We start from the raw sequence: 24,764 nt of genomic DNA, 5'->3' as shown, positions 1-24,764 counted from the left end.
GCTTTGAGCATAATTCTCAGAGCAAGAAGATTCCATAATTATCATAATTGGGGTCAGTTCACTCTTTTGATGGATCATCAACCCTTCACTACAATCCTTGGGCCGTATAAAGGTATTTTTCTTTGGCAACCAGTATGTTGCAAAGATGGCCAATGATATTGTCGGTGCACACTTACGATATCCAATATTGCAAGTCAGAGCAGGATGAAAATGCTGATGCTTTGTCATGGTTGCCGTTACAAGTCAAGCATGTTTTGTATTTCTCACTCGTGGGTAATGTATCTGTGACTTCATCTCAAGTTCAAAGATACAAAAGAACCAATCCAGTGCTGGGGAAGGTGATGGTTTTGCTCCGAAAAGGAACACAGTCAGCGTTCGTAGAGAAAATCCAGACCTCAAGTCCTACATCACATGAAGACTTGATTTTACAGTACAGAATGGAGTTCTATTGTGGAGAATCCATGTGATCATTCCTCCGTGCTTGCATAGTAGTCCTTGACCAACTACATAAGGGACATCCTGGCGTGATGAGGATGAAAGAACTGTTACTTTTGCTGGCCATGATTAGATGCTCAAAATGAAGAGAAAGCTGGGCAATGTTTGTCTTGTGCAAAACTGAGGAACACTCCATTATAACCAGCAAACCTGTTGCTGTAAAGGAAACTATGAACACAGTTTAATTTGTTAACTCCACCTGATACTTCAGAGATTGTCGGATGACAGCAACAAGAACAAATTGCTCGATGGGAGCAGAACTTTAAAAAGGAGTGTTCAACCAGGGGGAGAGTACGAGCTAGGAACTACACCACCAACGGGAAATGGGTACCTGCTGTAATCGTAGCAAAGACAGGTCCAATATCATACATCACACAGACAGATGATGTATGATATTGATGAAGTGTTTGGCGACATCATGCTGATCAATTACTAATCCCATCCAGAACGGACGCTGCTTTTTTCGGCTAACCACTGTGCCACCGTGCCAGCCGTGTATATTGTCGGAGATGCACTCATCCAGGCATGTGGAGAGTATTCCAATACACATCCTGGCTTGTGCCTTGCAGATGGTGGACTGACTTTGGGGAATCAGGAGGTGAATTACTCACTGCAGGGTTCCTAGTGTCTGACCTGCTGTTGTAGCCACCATATAACGATCAGTTGTGGCGTTTCTGATTGCGGGAAGAAGTTCCCAACTGCAGTCCACAAACTGAACTGGTCCAGTTCCCATCGCCTGCTCCCATGCCCACATGTCTGTTCTTGGCCTGCTGCAATGTTCCAGTGAAGCTCAACGCAAACTGGAGGAACAACATCTCATTTTCCGGTTAGGCACGCTACAGCCTTCCGGTCTCAACATCGAATTCAACAACTTCAGATGATCAGCTCTACCCCACCTCGACCCATTTGATTTCATCCCATTTCATTTTAACTGTCTTTTACCATTTCTTTCTTTCTTAATATATGTTTAAATCCCCCCCCCCCCAATCTTATCCACCTTTCCTTAACCTTTCTCCTCTTTGCTTCCCCCTTATCCCTCCCCCACATCTACAGTTCATCCTCTGATGTTGGTTTCTCTGCTGTTTGGCCTTTCACATCTTTTGTTCTCTCTGGGTGCTGCCATTAGCCTTGGTTTCTGTGGCCATTAGCACCCGGTTTCCCTGGGTTTCTATGGCTATGATTCATCTTTCATTCTCACTCCACAGTATAAATATTCCACACTTTCTCTGTCTGTTAGCTTTGACAAAGAGTCATCGGACTCGAAATGTTAGCTCTTTTCTCTCCCTACAGATGTTGCCAGATCTAATGAGACTTTCCAGCATTTTCTCTATCGAACCAGAAAATAAATCTCGGTCCGGTTTTGGGCACGTTCAGCACGGTGTTTTTCGCTATTTAACGGTACTTTGCCTTTTTTTGGCTTTGGGGAGCTCCGCAGCACCAAGGCAGCACTTAGAGACATTAGAAAGGCTACTCGCAGATCAGGGCACCATTTTTTATGGCTGCCCCAATCACCTCCCCTCCCCCAGCCAATTTCAACCATCGCCCCCTCCCCCCCAACTCAGGCAGGCCCCCAGGAACATTCTTTGTCCTCTTCCACCTGGCAAGTCCCCCTGGGCCTGATCCCAGACAATGCCAACATGGCACTCGAGCACCCTGGAATTGCCACCCTGGCAGTGCCCCTGCCAGCCTGGCAGTGCTACCCGGGCACCCTGTCAGTGCCAGTCTGGCACTTGCAGGATGCTGGCTGGCACTGCCAAGGTGTCAGGCTGGCAGTGTAAGGAGTCCTGGTGCCAATGGGAGTGCCCTACCCTGTCCCTGAACGCCCGGGGGTCTCTGATGTGCCTCCCAGGTACCGTTACGACTGGTCCACGTTTGTGGAAACCAGCACTAAATGGCACCCTGGCAAGGTTTCCATGTGCAGCCGTTAGGTCCCGGGTGCTGGAGAATCCCGCGAATACATATCTAAATGAGCCTAATGGCTCAATGGCTAATTAGAGAAGGAAATTTGCCATCCTTAACTGGTCTGGCCTACATGTGACTCCAGACCCACAGTAATGTGGTTGACTCTTAAATGCCCTCTGATATGGCCTGCCGAGCCATTCAGTTGTATTCAAACTGCTACGAAAACACACGAACATTGGGACTTTCACCGTATTCCCTACGGGAGGTGGATTTCTGACCCAAAAACAAAGACGGCTCCAGTTCCTCACCTCCTTGGTGAGCATTGAACTGGTCACGCCTGTGGGAAAATGTTGAACGAGCTGGGGAGCTTATCTCAAGAAAAGTCAAGAACTGAGCGGCGAGCTGATGGAGGTCATTTGAATAAAAAAAGGGTTTGATAGGATAGCCATAGAGAAGGAGTTTTTGTTTGTAGGGCAATAAATATATGATAGCCACGAATAAACACTAAAAGGAATTCAGGAGAAACTTTTTTTACTCAGGGAATGGTAAGAATGTGGAGTAGATGAGCTGATTAACATAGATCTGTTTAATGCGAAGCTGGAAAAACACAGAGGAAGAAAGAATATGTTATGCTGGTAGGGTGAGGTGAGGTACAAGTGGATGGAGGTTTGCGTGGGGTGGAAACACCAGCCTGGAACTTTGGGCGAAATGTTGGTTTTCTGCACTATTCATTCTAGGTAATCCTGTGCAATATGTCAGGTTTGGACCCAATCACAGTACGAGTGCAAGAATTGACTGTATTGACGAGAGAATTGATTTAGCTGAGGACTCTTAATAGCAATGCATTGCTGCGGTATTCGGCACTGTATAAATGGCTGAACACATTTATTACCAGTCACAATAAATAGGGAATAGCAGCTGCTTAGCAAGGAGTCATAAGGCCGGCGGAGAATTCCGCACCTTTGGGGAGGCCCGACGCCGGAGTGGTTGGCGCCACTCCACTACGCCGGGACCCCCCGTCCCGCCGGGTAGGGGAGAATCCCGGCCCATATTTCAGCCAAGGGATTCAAATGACAATGTCAAACATATTAGCAAAGTTCATGAATATCAGTGGGGCTCTGGGATAGAGTTGGAGCTGCCTCTTTGCTTTCAGGTAGTATTTCTGAGGGTATTCTGATTCTACTGACTGGCTGATGCCGAGGAAGTGACTGGGTGCCCTGAGCATGCATGTCAGCACATTGAGGTCAAACAGCTTCAAGTTATAAAGGTTGTGCAACTAAGGGGTTACAAATCTTCATTGCTCATGTTGGAGACAAGACTCATTTGGGGGTCCAGTCGGTCTGTCCTAATGTCCCTGCAGTTGCTCACATACACTATTGGATTCGGAATGGAAGGAAAACCTGGGCCATTATTTTGTTGCGGAATTGGAAAAAAGAAAGCACGATTTTCGTGGCTCTACTGGGTGAGATCCAGATTGTGGATTCTGCCATTGCACTACAAGGGTCGACGAAGGTTGTTTACATTGATAGCTGATCAATGGAGAGTGGCAGCAACCGCAAAGCAATGGATAGGATTTGGCAACTGAGTAAAGAAGCTCATTAACATGGAGAAGGGATGGAAAATATCAAATTATACTGAAGAGTCACAGCTGAAGGGCCAATTACAGCACAGAGTCATGAGAGGAAACCAGAGAACCATGAACATAATTCCAGTGAAAGGAATATTGCTGAGCAGACACATGTTGTTGATGCTTTTCATCTTGCACTCATCGGGTAATAACACAAGAATGCCAAATTTGAAACAATCACCACAATTTATACCACAGGAGAAAAGGTGCTGTTCGGTTGGTAATAGGAAACTTTAGTCTCGCCAAGCTCCCAAACAATTCAAAAAAGCTGCATGGCTTGAGCATGTTCCTTTTGTTCACAGAGAGCAGTTGCTTTCTCTATGGCAATACCTCAGCCATTCAGAGTCAAAGTGCCAATTCCTAGAAGTGCAGATCCAATTATGGATCTGGGGTGGATGGGCATTGTGGTGATTGTCCTTTTAAGGGCAATATAGTAGAGTAAGAGTCACATGGCCTGTGTGACCAATCGGGTCTCAGATTGTGGAATCGCCTCATGGTGAGAGAGGCTTATAGGAAGAGACATTTTGGGAGCTGGCTGCAGCTGTGAGGCTGCTGTACAAACCTTATCAGTAAATACCTTTTATATTTATTAAGGAAGTTTGTAAAAGTGCATCATTATATCTGGCAATGAGAATAGATTACCCTGATCCTGTCCTGACACCTGTGATTATCCTGTTTTCATAGAAGTCTATAAAAAAATACTCACCAATATGCCTCTCTTTGGATGGACAGACCCAACTGAGATATTGCCAGATCGTAAGGAATGTAGAAGTGGAACAGATGGACAGTTACAAGAAACGTGAGCAACGGAGCGAACAGGGCAAGACCCTGGGTCAGAATCCACAAGAAGGGTGAGTGACAAACAGAAACATACCTCTACCTACAATATTGATTAGGAGATAGTCCAGGAGGCTCAGGCATTGGAAAAGCTGAGGAACTGACACAGAAGAAACCCGAATTGGCTGGCAGAGCAAACTTTTAGAAAGAAACATATGGAGAAAAAACTCCAGACATCGCTGAAAGGACCTTCCTCCAGTAAAAGTGGAAGTTTTAAAATTCAAGAAAAAAGCAGCCAGGTTTGCGCCAAAACTCCTAAAGCGCATGAAATCCAGAGGGAGCTGGCAGCTGCTAACAATGAGTGAAAAAAAACTCACTACAAAGCTTTACTCCCGTAAAGAGGTAATACGTTTAAACTGGCAATGCACTTAAAGTAGAAACCACATGAAGAAAATAAATTAGGAACTTCTGAAAATGAAGAAGAATTAGCAAAAGGAATGAAAGCTCTTGAGAAGGCATTCAAACAATAAGATGAAATGGCTGATGGAAAACTTGAAAAGAAAAAGTTGCAAACATTTACAAAATGAAGTTAAGAAGAAGGAGAACAGAATTAAACTCGGTAAGCAGCAAGCCTGCATGGAATAGCTCCATGCAACACTATATTTGGAAATGTCTATAGTTAAAACCTACCAATAAAAGTGTTTACATTTAAACGCAAAGCCTCAAGATCTCATTAATGAACAATCACCACTACAACAATAAAAAACCCATGTTAAATACATAATATGAAACTTCAGTCATGGATCAAGTTGCATCCCTGGAATGATTGTTTTTGATATTGGACCTCTTTCAGAACCAAGTGGACATGGAGGGCAGATCATTCGTAAACATGTGGACCATTTGAGGAGTAGAGATGCACCTGCAGCCAGTGTTGCCATCAAGAAATGTTTACAAACCATAGGCACTGATGTACCAATTCAATGAAACTGATGCCTCCATGGAAGCAAATATTAATGAATCGCCTGTGCCAGAAGAGTTATCGGCTATTGAAATTCTTGATCATGTTGATCCTGTGGAAAAATCTCAGACAACAAAATTACACAGCTCTGCAGGAAACAGACCCCCCCCCCCGCTCAAAGACTCGATTTATAATTGTCCAACACATGTACATAATGTTTAGGGCTGAGTGAATTAGTTATTTAAGATTGTATAATGGAGTTAAAGGGGGATAGATGTGGTGATTGTCCTTTCAAGGGCAACACAGCAGAGTAAAGGTCACATGGCCTGTGTGACAAATCAGGACTCAGAGTGTGATATCACCCCATAGTGAGTGGGCTCTTTGCGCAGAGACATTTTGGGAGCTAGCTACAGCCATGAGACTGCTTATCAACATCTCCACATCAAATCTTATCAACAAATACCTTTGGTAGGGCAGCACGGTGATGCAGTAGTTAGCACTGCTGCCTCATGGCGCCAAGGTCCCAGGTTTGACCACGGCTCTGGGTCAATATTCGCGTGGAGTTTGCACATTCTCCTCGTGTTTGCGCGAGTTTCACCCCCACAATCCAAAGATGTGCAGGGTAGGTGGATTGGCCATGCTAAATTGCCCCTTAATTGCAAAAAATGAACTGGGTACTCTAAATTTAAAAAATATATACCTTTGGTATTCACTAATGAAGTCTGTGAAAGTGCATCAATACAGGTATCCAATTCAAAAAAGTCTGATCCCAGGAGAGGAATAATCCCTCACTCCATTGTGACAAGAGAAATCTGCCGGCCAGCCAATATCAAACATGGAAAGCTGGTTGAACTGGGATTGAAGCTCAATATAATTTGATTTTCAACCTGCCTCCAGGAAGACAGTTGGCTGCCAATTCCTTGTCCAGTCTCTGTTTTACCGAGAAATAGACTGGTTGAAGGTGGGGTCAGTTTGAGATTTTTTTTCTAATTTTAACCTCTGATCTGACTCCATGTTAAAATCCAGGTTGGCCTTGATGATTTTTTCTTATCTTTTTTCAAATTGGAAGCTTTGCAAGATGTGAAAATCTATGGAGAGACAGAAGAATATCTGCAAAGAAACCCTTCAGGATCTGTTTTGTCCAATTGCCGCTTTTGGTAATGATGAATGATTTGGAGAGCTGGAAATGAGCAAATTTATTCACGTTGGCAAACGGTACAAACTTGTAAATAGTCAGGACTTACCCATAACATAAGGACCTGTATAGGCTGGGAGATTGGGGCAAAAAGCAGGAGACATTTGCAGAGAAACATGTGACCATGAGGGGGGGGGAAAGGGAGGGGAAAAAAAGCAGAGAGCACAAAATAAATTGGAACTAGCTGTCTCGCAGGAAGTGACATGGGGAAGTCTGGCAGCTTTACTGGAAAACCTCAGCACAGTTTGCTCAAGTCAGTGAAAGTGGAAAATATGGCTTTAAAATTTATATCTCAAGGGACAGGATACAAGATTCAGGAAATGTTACATAGCATTTAGAAGGTATTCACCTTGAGTGCTGTGTACAATCCTTGAAAGTCTTGACCTTGTGACAGTGTGAAACAGAAAGCAAACATCCACCACTTCCTCTGCAGCCCACACCCATCATTGGCAGCTGTGCTTTCAACTATCACAGCCTGAAACCCGGGAATTCTCTCCTCTAACTTCTTTGTGTCTCGATCTACCTCTTGCTCCTCATTTTATTAAGAGGCTATTTAAAGACCTACCTCTTTGAGCTAGCACTTGGTCACATGTCCGAAACTCATCTTTGAGTCATTGTCAATATTTGTCTGATTAAGCTCTTGTTAAACACATTGGTTTTATAACCTCGCCAGTGTTGTAGGAACACAAGTTGTGGTTGTAAATTGATAAACAGCAACGCGTGAACATATTGCTGGACCAAGTTAATTTGGTATCTTTACTATTTAGCAAGTAAAAGTGGTTTAAAGGTGGTCTTAGTTGGTATTTAGACTGTAAACCGTATTAATAAACTGGATCTTGGAATGATGTTCCATGTTAAAATTACATCTGGGACAAATGGGAGCCAGAAATGCAAATAGAGACCAAAAAAGGTGGATTATAGGGTTATCTAACTGATTGAGTTGGAAAGTGGCAAATATGTGAAGTAGTGTAGCTAAGGGAGGAAGTGTAAACAAAACAAGGTAAAAGTTTTTAAGTGGTGATAACAATGTTTTGACTGGGGTATTGAAGATTATGAAAAATAAAATGATGAAATAAAAATTAAAGTACTTGATATTTGAAACTGCCCTGATGAAACAAATGGTGTTTATTTAGTGGTCTCCTGGGAAACCATGGCCTTTTGGAACTTGCATTTATATAGCATACTTCCACCTTGGGATATACCAAAGTGCCTTACAGTCGAAGAAGTACATTTACATTTACACTGTAATGAGATAAATTACCCCAAAATGGGCTAGAAACTGGTTCAGGTCAACCTGACCGAGAATGGGAAGGCACAAGGCCCACCTGATATTGGGCCACACTTGAGATAAGGAAATTGTACAAGTGCTGAGGGTCTCCAGGATATTCTCGGGCCACTGTCTCACTTGTAGCGGCAAAGTTCTTGAGCACCACAGCGGACCTGGATGGATCACATCTCCACCACCTGACTCCGCTCTGTAAGTAAATTTTTAATACTTACACTTTTGGTGACAGTCTCTTGTAGTCCTTTTAAGGATCACTGGTTAGATGAACGCAGACCATGTTTTCCTGAATACGGTCAACAGAGCAATGGTTGCGTTCAGGCCGTATTCAGGAAAACAGCCCTCTATATTTGCAAAGGTGACTTCAAAAAGGCCCTGGGCGAAATTCTCCGGTCGCCGACACCAAAGTCGCGTTCGGCGATCGGCCAGATAATACCTGTTTGCGACCAAATCGGGGGCAGTGCCGTTTTTGTGATGCTCCACCCCCTCCACAGCATGCCGTATCAACGGCCTCAGTACATTGCCTGAGGCCCACCCCCGATGCTCCATCCGAGTTCCCGATGGCGTTGGTCGCATGTGGTTTAATCCGTCGGGATCGCGGCGTGGCGACTGTGGACTCAGTCCAGCGCTGTCACAGTGGGGGAGGGTCGATCTGCGGGCAGGGGGGACTTTGACCAGGGCTGGGGACCTGTTGGGGGGTTGCCTGAGGCTTGCGAGCCGGCCAAAGGGGCGGCACTATTTTGTAGGCCAGGTCCGCAAGCGGCCGGCGCCATATTGCACGCCCCAGCTGCTGCAGGCTGCTTCCATGCGCGGCCACGGACCCGGCAATTCTCTGGGCCATATCGGCAGCTAGAACCGGGTGCTCTACCCTTTCTGCGTGAAGGCCCCCAGCCAAACAGAGGATCGGTGACAGTTTTACTGTCCCATGCCGGCATGGGGACATAGGCTCAAAATCGGAGAATCCAGCCCCCTATATTTGTTTCAGGTACTTGGTAAGCCTTGATTGTCTCTTTTTATGCCTTTACAAATATGGGGGTAGGCATAGCTTCAGTGTCTACTGAATATCTTCAGTGTCTACTGAATATTGAGGGGGAGACATTAGCGTAGTGGTATTATCGCTGGACGAGTAATCCAGAGACTACGAATCATGCTCGAGGGACTCGGGTTTGTATCCTGCCATGGCAGATTCTGAAATTTGAATTCAATAAAAAAATCTGTTTGAAGTCCAAATGGTGACCATAAAACCATTGTCGATTTAAAATCAGAGTGTCCTAAAGCACTTCATTGTTGATTCAATACTCTGAATTGTGCTGCAATGTAGGAAATATGATCGCTATTGGTAGCAATTTTCTCCGTGATCTCCCACAAACAGCAATGTGAAACTCACCATATAACCTACTTCCTTGTGATGTTGGTTGAGGGATAAATATTTTTTTCTTTCTTTCACGGAAGTGGCGGGCTGACAAGGCCAGCATTTGATGCCCTTCCCGAATTTCCCTTGGACTGTGTGGCTTGCTTGGGTATTTCAGAGGGGCAATTAAGAGTCATTGAATCATACGCTCCCATCTAACCCGCACTTCTTTGGACTGTGGGAGGAAACTGCGCAGACACGGGGAGATCGTAAAATCTCCACACAGGCAGTCATCCGAGGCCGGTATCAAACCCAGATGAGTAAATTCTCATCTGGTTCACTAATGTCCTTTGGGGAAGGAGATCTGTCGTCCTTGCCTGGTCTGGCCTACATGTGATTCCAGATGTACAGCAATATGGTTCACTCTTAAGTGACCTCAGGTATGGGCAATAAATGCTGGCTCCACCAGAAATGCCCACATACCATGAATGATTTTTTAAAAAATCTGCGACCCATCATCACAGTGGATGATTAGTTCCCTGTTTTGCATCTGAACAATCGGCATGGCATCATTTCAGTTATGGTGATGCTAGTGAGAAAGAAATGTTGGCCAAGATTTTGGGATAACTTCACTGCTCTCATTTGATCATTCATGTCCACACTGTTGTAACATTCTGGGCTAGTGCATAGTCAATTTCAGCCCCACAGACCCCGGTGCCCCAACACAAGTGGATTAACCAATAATTCAGATAAAGTTTGTAGAATCTTTGCCCTTTGAATGTTCAATAAGTTATAACCACCATGTTTGTTGGTTTAACGTAACTGTTTATTTATAACAGCAACAAAGTTGAAATATGCAATAATTATGACGGACTAACAACCAGCTAATCTACGACCCACTTTTACCACCCCTGCCTCTACCCAAGCACACACAAGATGGACAAACACAGAAGGAGGGGTAAAAAATAAACAGGATTAAGATGAAAAGAGAGAAGGGTGTCCTTGTTTCCAATGTCAAGGTCATTGCAGCACACTGTCCTCCCAGGTTACAGACTGATTGAAGCCATTTGTTGGATTGCTAGCGAGGATCTCTCACTGATAGTCCCAAACATAGCCATGGTGCCACTCACTTCTTTTTCACGGCGTATTCCTGTAGCTGCTGGTTGGAGCCCTCTTCACTTCATCAAACAACCACGCACATGGCAAACCGGTTCAAATTGGGCAAAACCTTGTTGAACAGGCTGAAGCTCGGAGTTTCCTCATCACCAAAAAGAATGTAGTAACTTGACAAGGTAGACATATGTGTTTTAAATGACTAATAGCCTTTACTTCAAAAATATAAAATAAATGGTACAGCATGTGCACATAACCTGGCAACAGCGATGAACAGGTCCTTCAATCAGGCCTTGTGGACTACACCAACAACCCTCACATGCCCACGCTTACTGAATGATGCCACACTCTTACTGATCGTTCGATAGTTCCCCTCCAAGACATACACCATCCTGGTTTGGAAATATATCCACAGATGTGCAGGTTAGGTGGATTGGCCATGCTAAAATTGCCCCTTTGTATCCAAAGATGTGTAGGTTAGGTGGGGTTACAGTGTTAGGACAGGGGAGTGGGCTCTTTCAGAGGATTGGTGCAGACTCAATGGACCAAATGGCCTCCTTCTGCACTGTAGGGATTCTATGGATTCCATATTGCCGTTCCTTAACTGTCGCTGAGTCAAACACTTGGAATTCCCATCCTAACAGAACTGTGGGTGTAAAACCCATCTGGTTCACTAATGTCCTTTAGGGAAGGAAATCTGCCATCCTTACCCAGTCTGGCCTACATGTGACTCCAGACCTGCAGCAATGTGGTTTAGGCGGCATGGTGACATAGTGGTTAGTGATGCTGCCTCACAGCGCCAGGGACCCAGGTTCGATACCGGCCTCGGATGACTGACTGTGTGGGGATTTTACGATCTGCGCAGCTTTCCTCTGGGTGTTCCAGTTTCCTCCCACAGTCCAAAGAAGTGCGGGTTAGATGGGAGTGTATGATTCAATGACTTTTAATTGCCCCTCTGAAATACCCGAGCAAGCCACTCAGTCCAAGGGAAATTAGGGATGGGCAACAAATGCTGGCCTTGTCAGCCCGCCACATCCGTGAAAGAAAGCAAAAAAAAATTATCCCTCAAACAACATCACAAGGTAGTAGGTTATATGGTGAGTTTCACATTGCTGTTTGTGGCAGATGACGGAGATAATTGCTACCAATAGCGATCATATTTCCTACATCATAGTACAATTCAGAGTATTGTATCGACAATGAAGTGCTTTAGGACACCCTGATTTTAAAAGGGCATATGGAATGTATGTTTTACTTCGTTGGCCATTCGCAGAGGACGGATACCAAAATGTACACCAGGATCGACAGTCCACAGAAACCCCAGAAAGCCATTTATCCATTGAGACAGAACCGGGTTTACCCCTATGATTCAATCCAATTATCTATTAAATAGTTCCAAGTGTTTGCTTCCACTCCTCCATCTGGAAGTCTAGCTAGGTGTTGTTCACACCACTGTATTTGACATTCACTGATTATCACCCTTAGAAGCTTGTGCTGGCAAATGCTGGAGTGCATGCTTTCAAAAATTGGATACATATTAATGACAAACACAGCTTAACCCATTCACATAAAAAGAATCTGCAGCAAAAGCAAGTCCTGTTCATTGGCTACAGGTCCAGCTTCAACACCATAATCACAGCCAAGCTCATATCAAAACTCAAGAACCTATGACTTGGCTCCTCTCTCTGCAACTGGATACTCAACTTCCTGACCCATAGACCACAATCAGTAAGGATATACAACACCTCCTCCACGAAAGTCCTCAATACCGGGACCCTGCAAAGCTGTATACTGAGACCCCGACTATATTCCTTATATATACCACACAGGACAGTGTGGTAAAATATGGCTCCAACTTCATCTACAGGTTTGCTGATGACATGACCATGGGTCGGATCTCAAACAAGGAGTACAGGAGGGAAGTAAAGTTCCGAGTGGCATGGTGTAACAACAATCTCTCCCTCGATGTCAGCAAAACTAAGGAGCTAGTCATCGAATTCAGGAAGCAAAGTATCGTACACACCCCTGTCTGCATCAATGGTGCCGAGGTGGAGATGCTTCACAGCTTCAAATTCCTATGTGTGCACATCACCAACAATCTGTTCTGGTCCATCCATGTCGACGCTACGACCAAGAAAGCACAACAGTGGACAGGATTCTCCGGCCCCTCGCCAGGTCGGAGAATCGCCGGGGGCCGGCATCAATCCCGCCCCCGCCGTGTCCCGAAGTCTCCGGCACCAGAGATTCGGCGGGGGCGGGAATCGCGCCGCGCCGGTCGGCGCCCCCCCCCCTGGCAATTCTCCGGCCCGCGATGGGCCGAAGTCCCGCCGCTGTCATGCTGGTCCCATCGGCGTGGATCAAACCATCTACCTTACCAGCGGGACCAGGTGGCGCAAGCGGGCTCCGGGATCCGGGGGGGCACGGGGCGATCTGGCCCCGGTGGGGCACTCTTTTCCTTCTGCTTTCGTCATGGTCTTCACGATGGCGGAGGCGGAAGTGACCCCCTCCCCTGCGCATGCGCGGGGATGACGTCAGCAGCCGCTGACACTCCGGCGCATGCGCGGACCTCCGCCAGTCAGCAAAGTCCCTTCGGCCCCGGCTGGCGTGGCGCCAAAAGCCATTTCCGCCGGCCGGCGGAGCGCCAACCACTCCGGCACGGGCCTCGCCCCTCAATGTTAGGGCTTGGCCCCTAAAGGAGCGGAGCCTTGGGGAGGCCTGATGCCAGAGTGGTTCACGCCACTCCATCACGCCGGGATCCCCCTGCCCCGCCGGGTAGAGGAGAATTCCGGCCAGTGCCTATACTTCCTGAGAAAAATAAGGGAATTCTTATGTCCACCTTGATTCTTACAAATTTTTACAGATACACCATAGAAAGAATCCTATCTGGCTGCATCACAGCCTGGTATGGCAACTGCTCGGCCCAAGACCGTAAGAAACTACAGAGAGTCATGTACACAGTCCAGTCCATCACACAAAACCTCCTCCCATCCATTGGCTCTGTATACACCTCCCACTGCCTTGGGAAAGCGGGTAGCATAATCAAAGACCCCTCCCACTGGGTTATTCTCTCTTCCAACCTCTTCCATCAGGCAGGAGATACAAAAGTCTGAGAACACACACTAACAGACTCAAAAACAGCAGGCTGGATTCTTCTGCCCCGCCCGCCTCAAGAACGCCAAAGGCGAGATGGGGACAATGGAGAAGTCCATTGACTTCGGTCGGGATTCTCCGGTTGCCAGGGGAACATGGCCGGAAAATCCCGCCCACCATCTTCCCCGCTGTTACCATACTCTTGAATGACCCTCTTATGGACTGAACTAATCTCTTCACACATCTTCTGTACTGTGTAGTACTACTCTCTGTATGCTTCACCCGATGCCCGTGTTTATGTATTTATATTGTGTATTTATGTACGTCCTATGCTTTTCATGTATGGAACTATCTGTTTGGACTGTACGCAGAACAATACTTTTTACTATACATCGGTACACGTGACAATAAATCATATCAAATCAAACACTGAATCCTATTTTGTATCTCGGAGATATGCAAAGATGACACACACCAGGTTCCATATGTGAACAGGACTTTAATTGCAAAAATTTTTTTTGCATGTCTGAAGCCATCAGCTTACTTCAGTTTCTCTTTCTTAGTAGCCATACCCACAGGCTTGGCTCACAGCATGCAGCACAGAGAGCATTCAACAGACACATGCAATCAACCACAGAACAATTGATCAGAACAAATACAATGTGGATTCTGGCCATCGTTTGTGCTTACACGGAGGACAACTTTCATCTGGCTCACCTGTCAGGAAACTGATGGGCTCAGGTGCACTGCTGGGTTTGCATTCTGCCTGAACATTGACAGGGTGCAAAGCCAACAGGCCACTGAATCCCTTGTGGATCTTTCCTGCTAATGTTAAAGTTAGCCTCTCCATGTTTGTAAGACGCCCAGTTCTATGCCCCTTTTCTCATGTTTCATGTTGCTATTGTTGTAATTTCCTATATTTCAGTCGCACTTGCTGAGTCGGCCATCCAGACAGACAGAGTTGGGTCACATCAAAAACCAAGGAGCAAGCTACAGCAGGTCGATCATAGTTTTTGCTTCAACCCTTTTGGTGTTTACCCTTTGCCCTGATCTCTAAAACAGTCAACGTTAATATATCTTCAAACTGCTCTATTGCGACATGATCCCAGTATCAGAGGAAATATGGAAATCGGTTACCATTAAATCATTCATATGAACAAAGCTTACAAGAGTTTTGTTTGATACCGCTGGGAAGTAATTAACAGTGATCATGTATTTTACTCACTAAAGATACATTGTGAATGAATAACTCCATTTAGAGATGTGATTTGTAATCAAATATTGTTATCCCTTCAATATCATTAATGGATAGTGTGTCACATAATCTACTGCTTGTGAAAGAGCTACTTATATTGATGATATAACTGGAGGCAAAAGTGGATATCTAACCCTACTTTTCCTTTATTTAATTGCAGAACATAAAAAGATTTATATTACGTTAATGTGGCTTGTGAAGCCAAGATGTTCCATTGAACACGGCTGACATTGACATGGGTCTCCGGTTTTCTGCCAGAGAGGCTAGAGATGTCTGTGTAATCCCACTTTTCTTTCCACTGGTTGCAGACCCTGTCAGAGACACAAAACGTGTTGATGAAAACTTGGCCAACAAAGCAGCTGGACCAGCCCATAAATGGGTCGATGAACCACAGTGTGCATTAGGCAGGATTGGCCATGCTAAATTGCCCCTTGATATCCAAAAGGGTTGGTGGGGTTACTAGGTTATGGGGATAGGGGGGAGGTGTGGGTTTAAGTAGGGTCTTCTTTCCAAGGGCCAGTGCAGACTCGATGGGCTGAATGGTCTCCTTCTACGCTGTAAATTCTATGATTCTATGGTTCTCAGTGCAGCTCCACATGTGGGGGTGGTTGTCATCTCAATGATAGAGCTGGGCAGTCTCTCTGACACCATGAGAGAGCAACATGATCACACAACCTGCTGAACCAATGTATAGCTGTGTTGAGAGTTTGAGGCCTATTACCTGGGACCTGTCTGTCACTCACTTCCCAAATAAGGTTATTGAAGTACTTCGGCATTGGCCCCACACCCAAACATCCTGAATCTGCACTTATTAGCAGCAAGACTGAGGCAACTGTTTTTCCAGAGGTGGCCCGTAATTGGTCAGCATGGTAGTACAGTGGTTAGCACTGTTGCTTCACAGTGCCAGGGTCCCAGGTTCAATTCCCGCTTGGATCTGTGCAGAGTCTGCATGTTCTCCCTGAGTATGCGTGGGTTTCCTTCGGGTGCTCCGGTTTCCTCCCACATGTACCGAAAAAAATGCTGTTCGGTAATTTGGACATTCTGAATTCTCCCTCTGTGTACCCGAACAGGCGCCGGAATGTGGCGACTAGGGGCTTTTCACAGTAACTTCATTGCAGCGTTAATGTAAGCCTACTTGTGAGAACAATAAAGATTTTTATGGACAATGGGCAGTGACCTGACATTGCTGTCTCAATCGGGAGAGCTGTCAGCTCTGGACCTGTCAGCAGGCCCCCGAAAGTTGTAGACGCTACTCCCTCCGCCAGCACCAAAATGCTGGCATTGTCCTTATTTGGGGCCCTGAACATGCACATTTCTGCCCTCCTCCACTGAGCGGGCAATCGATTTGTCTCCTTGCCCTCTGCTAGGAAATGATCCCTACGATACTGTCCCTGTTATTTACCCGACCCTCCCTGAATCCATACCCACCACCTCAGAGGCTGGGAAACAATCTGCTCCATAACTCCAAAGGTTCCAGCAGAACATACAACAGGCTGATGGCTCCAGGTGTAGGACAAATACAATCTGATGATTTCCTTAAACTGAGCTTTCACTTTGTATGGAGTTAGGTATAGATAAAATTTGCATTTCTGGAGCACCTTATTGCATGACTGTTGTAATATAAGAAGTAGCATGGTGACAGTGGTCAGCACTTCTTCCTTCCAGTGCCAGGGGCCTGGGTTCAATTCCGGCCTTGGGTGACGATGAGGGGTTTGCATGTTCTCCCCGTGTCTGCGTGGGTTTCCTCCGGGTGCTCTGGTTTCCTCCCACAGTCCAAAGATGTGCAGGTTAGGTGGGGTGGTGGGAGCTAGGTCAGGGAAACGGGCCTAGGTAGGGTGCTCTTTCATACTATCAGTGCAGATCCGATGAGCCGAATGGTCTCCTTCTGCAATATAAGAATTCTCTGGATTCTAGTTGTGGCAGTCAATTCACTACTCACAAGTTCTTACTGACAACACACGTGATAATGACTGTCAATTCTGGCTTGGTGATACTTGATAAATATTACTTGATTAAATATAAACCAAGACACGACAAGAACTCAGTAATTCTTCTTCACGTCACTCCGATATTCAAAAAGGGAGGTAGAGAGAAAGCAGAGAATTATAGACCAGTAAGCTTAACATCGGTAGTGGGAAAATGCTTGAATCCATTATCAAGGACTTTATAGCGGAACATTTAGAAAGCAGTGGCAGGATCAGTCAGAGTCAGCATGGATTTATAAAGGGAAAATCATGCTTGACAAATCTGTTGGAATTATTTGACGAGGTAACCAGTAGAGTCGACAAGGGGGAGCCAGTCGATGTGGTATATTTGGACTTTCAGAAGGCATTTGACAAAGTCCCATATAAGAGATTATTGTGCAAAATTAAAGCGCGTGGGATTGGGGGAAATGTATTGAGGTGGATAGAAAACTGTCTGGCAGAGAGGAAACAAAGAGTAGGGATTAATGGGTCCTTTTCAAATTGGCAGGCAGTAACCAGTGGGGTACCACAGGGATCGGTGCTGGCACCCCAGCTATTCACAATATATATTAATGATTTGGATGAGGGAACAAAATGTAACATCTCAAAGTTTGCAGATGATATCAAATTAGGTGGGAGGGTGAATTGTGACGAGGATGGAGGGATCCTACAGCAAGATCTGGACAGGTTGGGCGAGTGGGCAAACTAATGACAGATGCAGTATAATTTGGATAAGTGCGAGGTTATTCATTTTGGAAGCAAAAACAGGAAGGCAGATTTCTCCCTGAATGGTTGTAAATTAGGAGAGGGGAGTGTTGCAGTGGGACCTGGGTGTCCTTGTGCACCATTCGTTGAAGGTAAGCATGCAGGTGCAACAGGCGGTAAAGAAGGCTGATGGTATGTTGGCCTTCAATGCAAGAGGTTTCGAGTATAGAAGCAGGGATGTGTTGCTGCAATTGTACAGGGCCTTGGTGAGGCCACACCTGGAGTATTGTGTGCAGTATTGGTCTCCTTCTCTGAGGAAAGATGTTCTTGCTCTCGTGGGAGTGCAGTGAAGGTTTACCAGACTGATTCCAGGGATGGTGGGACTGTCATATGAGGAGAGATTAACTAGGTTGGGATTGTTCACGCTGGAGTTCAGAAGAATGAGGGGGGTCTCATGGAGACTTATCAAATTCTAACAGGACTAGACAGGGTAGATGCAGGGAAGATGTTGCCAATGATGGGTGTGCTCAGAACCAGGGGTCACAGCCTGAAGATTCAGAGTAAACCATTTCGGACAAAGATAAGGAGACACTTCTTCACACAAAGTGTGGAGAGCCTGTGGAATTCATTACCACAGGAAGTAGTTAATGCTAAAACTTTGAATATATTCAAGAGGCGGCTGGATATAGCACTTGGGGAGAATGGGATCAAAGGCTATGGGGAGAAAGCAAGATGAGGCTATTGAGTTGGATGATCAGCCATGAGCGTGATGAATGGCGGAGCAGACTCGAAGGGCCAAAAGGCCTCCTCCTGCTCCTATCTTCTATGTATCTATGTAAATAGCGTCATTGGATCATTTATATTGACCTAAATGTGCTGAAAGGACCTCCGTTTAATGCCTCAACAGAAGATCGTAAGAAGTCTTACAACACCAGGTTAAAGTCCAACAGGTTTGTTTCAAACACGTGCTTTCGGAGCACGGCTCCTTCTTCAGGTGAATTCACCTGAAGAAGGAGCCGTGCTCCGAAAGCTCGTGTTTGAAACAAACCTGTTGGACTTTAACCTGGTGTTGTAAGACTTCTTACTGTGCTCACCCCAGTCCAACGCCGGCATCTCCACATCATGGTCAACAGAAGATAGCACATCTTTTTTATTCCTCAATACTGTACTGCACAGTCAGCCGAGGTGGTGTTCTCCAGTCACCAGAGAGCTTTGAAGCCACAGCTTCATCTCGGAAATGTGAGCGCCACTACTGAGTGCCACGTTTGGTGTTCTACATGAAAGCAACCTATTGTTTTAAAGTCTCACTTCGAAAAAAAAAAAATTGATGAGTGTGAATCTTTCTGGATTCACTGTGATTACCCCCAGGATACAGTACAGTTAGCAATGAATTACATCACTGTCCCTGATGGTGTATGGGGGGATAATAATAATAATAATTTTTATTTGTGTCAAAAGTAGGCTTACATTAACACTGCAATGAAGTTACTGTGAAAATTCCCTAGTCGCCACACTCCGGCACCTGTTCGAGGACACCGAGGGAAAATTCAGACTGTCCAATTCACCTCACAGTATGTCTTTTGGGTCTTGCAGGAGAAAACCGGAGCTCCCGGGGGAAATTCACGCAGACATGGGGAAAATGTGCAGACTCCGCACAGACAGTGACCCGAGCTGCGAATCGAACACAGGTCCCTTGCGCTGTGAAGCAACTGTGCTAACCACTGCGTCACTGTGCCGTCCAATAATAAGCAATAGCCAGTGCTATTGATGCGAATGCCATCAATTTGATTCACTACAATACCCATTTAACTGATCTCAGCAGGTTAGAAGTCAGAACAAAAAATGAAAAAAAAAAAGAGGCTGGTTTTATATAACACCTTTCATGACCTCAGATATCCCAAAGTGCTTTGTGGGGAGATAGTGACCTAGCGGTCATGTCGCTGGACTGACAATCCAGAGGCTCCAGGCTCATGCTCTGCAGACATGGGTTCAAATCCCATCAGGACAGTTGGTGGAATTGAAAGCTAGTCTCAATGAAACGATCATTAAAAACCCACCTGGTTCACTCATGTCCTTCAGGGAGGGAAATCTGCTGTCCTTACCTGGTCTGGCCTACATTGAAATAGCCGAGCAGCAAGTCACAGATCTGAAAGGCAATTAGGGATGGGCAACAAATTCCAACCTTGCCTACATCCCAACCTAGAGTAAATTTGAAAAAAACCTGTGAAGTGCTTTTGGAGAGTGATCACTGTACTAATTTAAGAAAACAACGCAGCAAATTATGCACAGTAAAGGTTCCACAAAAAGTAATGTGATAATGACCTACCATCTGGGCAGGGAGCCATTTAACATGGGACCCAAAAGAAACATTTCAAAGACAATCTCAAACTCTCCATGAAGGTCCACTCTATTGACATCAACACATGGGAATATGATGCCACTCATTTCCCAGATGGTGATCTATCGTCAAAAATTGTGTCAAGACCTTCCAGTCAACAAGAACAGCCACGAGGAGAGAATACTCAGATGGAAAGGGAGGGCTGCTGCTCAAGTGAACAATACACCACCATCTCCATCTGCTGACAACTGATGTCCTCTCTGTTGGAGAGCCTGTACGGCTAAGATACGGCTCATAAGCCATTGGCAATCTCACAGCCAACACTGACATTTCACTCTTTTTGTTATTTATTTCATGTGGTTGGGGCATCGCTGGCTAGCCCAGCATTTATTGCCCATCCCCAATTGCACTTGAGATGGTGGTGATGAGCATTCATCTCAAGCCACAGTAGACATTTGTTGTAGGTACACCCACAGTGCTGTCAGGGAGGGAATGCCAGGATTTTGACCCAGTGACAGTGAAGAAACTGTGATAATTTCCAAATCAAGATTGTGAGTGACATAGAGGAGAACTTGCAGATGGTGTTATTCACCTGCATCTACTGCCCTGGTCCTGCTGGGTGCTAGTGGTCAGGGTTTTGGAAGGTGGTAGCGAAAGAGCCTTGTTGAGTTCCTGCAGTGCATCTTGTTAAATGGTACACACAGCTGCCACTGTGCTTTGGTGGTGGTGGAGGGGGGTGGGGGAGTAAATGATTAAGGTTGTAGATGGGGTGCCAAACAAGCGGGCTGCTTTGCCTTAGGTAGTGACGAGCTCCTTGTTCAGTGTTGCTGAAGCTGTGCTCATCCAAGCAAGTGGGGAGTATTCCATCACACTCCTGACATGTGCCTTGTAGATGGGGGGATAGACTTTGGGGAGTCAGGAGGTGAGCTACTCACTGCAGAATCCCAGCCTCTTACTACGCATGCAGTCACAATCCAGGCTCCCCAGTGTCGTTTTGGAGGGTACCCCAAAAATGTGCTGGGGGATCCCTTTTGGAGGTTCCCAGGTGAGGTTTTTACAGCAAGTGCCATAAGTGCAAACATCCTCTGGGCAGTTTCCCTTTACTGGAAACTATTCGAAAATGTGAATTAAATCACAAACTTTGGTTCAGACTGTGTCACGCCGATAGTTACCCAGAAAAAGGTAGAAAAATAAAAACTGCTTCTAACCTCTGGGTATTGTTCAGACCCACCGAACCCCTGTCATGCCTGACTCTCACCCTCTGACCACCTCCCAGCTCAAGGTCTGAACCAACGCCAGGTTCCTCCACCAACACCTGAATTGAACATCACCTCCTATCCCCAGGCCCAATCCAACCCCCACCCCCCTAGGTCTTGATCCCCTGTTGCCAATTTGCACCGGAGATGCCAATAATGTTGCTGTTTTTAAGTGGATACTAATAGTCATTAATAATGATATTGCTTTTCAGAGTCGCCAGGTATCAAATGATACCACCACAAGGTTTAGCCGGATATCGACCAAAGACCCAACAACCAGTTAGATAGTTCAAGTTCAATGATAGTTTATTTACACACAAGAATTACTTCGACATGCAACATTAAACACTACAAGCTAAATTACACCTAACACTACAACAACCTGTACTTAACTTCAGGCATTCAGCTTTATGCAGAGGAACAAGGCCTTTGTTCAGATCTTGCATGGCTGGGTCTGGAGAAATGACTTTGTTTCTGCTGGGCTCATCCATCTGGTAGCGATCGTTGGTCTTGAACTTGCTTCTGGTCGTGGTGCTGCAATTGGTTTTGGGCCCAAGCCGGGGCCAAGAGGGTGCCGGTGTGCCGGGGCCAAAAGAGACTGAACACATGGAAGTGTCTCTTTTTATCCTTCGGGGCTTTTGCGCTCATTTGGGCGGTCCTTAGCTTTGGACCCCATAATCCGGCAGGCTTCAATTACTGCCTTCGATTTTAGCCAATAAAGGGGCGGGTGCCTTGATTGCTGGGCGTGTCCTGAGCGGTTATTGACCGTGGCTGTTTGGGGTTCCTGGGTGAAGGGAGTTGCGCCGATGAGTCTGGATCTGGATCTGATACCTGAGTACAAGTCTTTTGTTCTGGGGAAATGGGTCATTAGAATGCAAATTGGCTGGAGGTTTCAATAGTGTCTGGTATCTAGTGGCCAATATACACTTAAGCTCTGAGTTCGTCTGGATCCTGCATTGGCCATATTTCCCGTGATTCTTTGCAAGTGGCCATGTTTCCCTTTGTAAGTGGCCATCCCAGATGGCTGCACCACGAGGTCTGAAACCATCCTCCACCAGAGCACCACCACCAGTCCCCCCAAGCCCCATCCATCACCCCACCTCAATAAGACCCAATATTTACACCCACTGCAACCCACTGTTACACCCCAACCCCCTCCTCCCCAAATCCTACCCATTTACCTTAAACACCTATCTCCTCCCTTGTCTGTCAAAGGCCTTGAATCTTCACTGGACTTCTAAACTTACCTGCTTTATGACAGCATGTGCTTCACACAGGGTGTGGCTTCTTTCCCTTTGACAGTGCTGTCTGGACCTCTGGAGCGCCCCGCACTATTCTCTGTCAGAAGGCCAGGCAAGACAGGATTTCAGATAAGTCACTGGGATCGGAGGGGAATCCAATGCTGATCATCAATCCCAGGAGGTTTAGGACTAATATTGGTTTAGCACTGGAATGTGGTGACTGGGGGCTTTTCACAGTAACTTCATTGAAGCCTACTTGTGACAATACATGATTATTATTTATATGGTAACATCATCAAATGACAAGGGGAGAAATTACATCCCCTTTTATTGGGATAGGCATTGCCTGACACTTGTGTGAGGTGAATGTCACTTGTATTATGATGCAGGACCAGACCCTAACAGTGGCTAAGATACTGGACAGAAATGCCAATATTTCATTTGAATTTTGTAAGACTGTGAGGAAAGGATATCTTGCTCCAGGAGCGATTTCACAAAAACTAGGGATGTGATATATTAAAACAAACTATTACGAACACACTATTAAAATATCTTTAACATCACCCAAAAAAAATAAATTACAAACACTCCTTAAACAATGTAAATCAATGCAGTGGCACTGTAACCCTGAACTGCTATCTTTATTCCCATTCAAACAAGAGAAAACATCTGGGGCTGGATTCTCTGTTTGGGAGACTAAGGCCACGATTCTCCGCAGCCATGATGGGTGGAAGAATAGCAGGAGGTCCGCTCCCGCACCTTCCGCTATTCTCCCACCACCCCCCAAAATGGCGTGTCCGGTTTTCCGCCACGCCGCTCGGAATGGGCCGGATGAGCCGAGCGGCCTGCCGTTCTCGACCTGTTCACGACGGCGGCAACCACACCTGGTCGCTGCCGTCGTGAACATGGCGTGCCAGGTAAGTGTGGGGCCTGGGGGGGGGGGGGGGGCGGATCGGGGATCGAGCACCACGACCGTGCTCGGGAGGGGACGGGCCCACGATCGGTGCCAACCGATCGTCGGGCCGGCGTCTCAAGGGTACGCACTCTTTCCCCTCCGCCGCCCCGCAAGATCAAGCCGCCAGGGCAGTGGCGTGCAGAGGTCTGGTGATGCCTGGGGCAAATCTTGACTGTATGCCCCAAAGACTCAAGTATAAGGCCTAATATACTGAGAAATATTATGAGAAAGAAAAACATTGTGAATATATAAACATGAAATAAACGCTTTATTCAATTTTAATATAAATCAATCAAATGTATTAAGTTATTTTCCCCAAATGATACCTCCTGTCACAAAACACCTGAACTACTTCACTTTTTACATCAGCTGTGAGAAATTATTTTTCAATGCTTATTAAAGCCAGGTTGGTCAGTCGCTCCTGTGACATAGACGACCTCAGATATGTTTTTATTAATTTCAGTTTTGAAAGGCAGCTCAGGGCAGCATGGTAGCATAGTGGTTAGCATCAATGCTTCACAGCTCCAGGGTCCCAGGTTCGGTTCCCAGCTGGGTCACTGTCTGTGCGGAGTCTGCACGTCCTCCTCGTGTGTGCGTGGGTTTCCTCCGGGTGCTCCGGTTTCCTCCCACAGTCCAAAGATGTGCGGGTTAGGTGGATTGGCCATGCTAAATTGCCCGTAGTGTCCTACAAAAAAAAGTAAGGTTAAGGGGAAGTTGTTGGGTTGCGGGTATAGGGTGGATATGTGAGTTTGAGTAGGGTGATCATTGCTCGGCACAACATCGAGGGCCGAAGGGCCTGTTCTGTGCTGTACTGTTCTAAAATGACCTTTCACAGCTTGCGACTGAAAATGCGATTGTAAGCAGTAATCTGTATGAAACACACAGCGTCGGAAAGACATCCCTCCCATACTGCAGTAAAGACTCCAGAGCATCTTTAGGATCAGGGGGAACTCTATTCCCTCCAGCTCGAAGGAGCATCACAAAATCAATAATTTTGTCATATAACTGAATTGCAACCACATCATTGTCATAATAATTTGCAAAGTCTGAACATTCCTTTTTTAATTTCTCTCTTTCTTGTTCATCTTCAATCACTACTGAATTCAAGTTCAGAAGAAAAGAAAATCGGTCACTGAGTCTTTGAAGACGGACACTGCGGTCTTCAATTTCAGTTTTTAATCTGTTCACAATCTCTACCATTACTCTATTCATTTCTTCTTGTGCCGTCAGTCCACTATCTCATGCTGACTCTCCAGGCAT

This window comes from Scyliorhinus canicula, chromosome 12 (genome assembly GCF_902713615.1).
Source record: "Scyliorhinus canicula chromosome 12, sScyCan1.1, whole genome shotgun sequence".
Classification (NCBI taxonomy): Eukaryota; Metazoa; Chordata; class Chondrichthyes; order Carcharhiniformes; family Scyliorhinidae; genus Scyliorhinus; species Scyliorhinus canicula.
The sequence above is the reverse complement of the archived record's forward strand: the minus strand, read 5'-3'. Positions refer to the sequence as shown.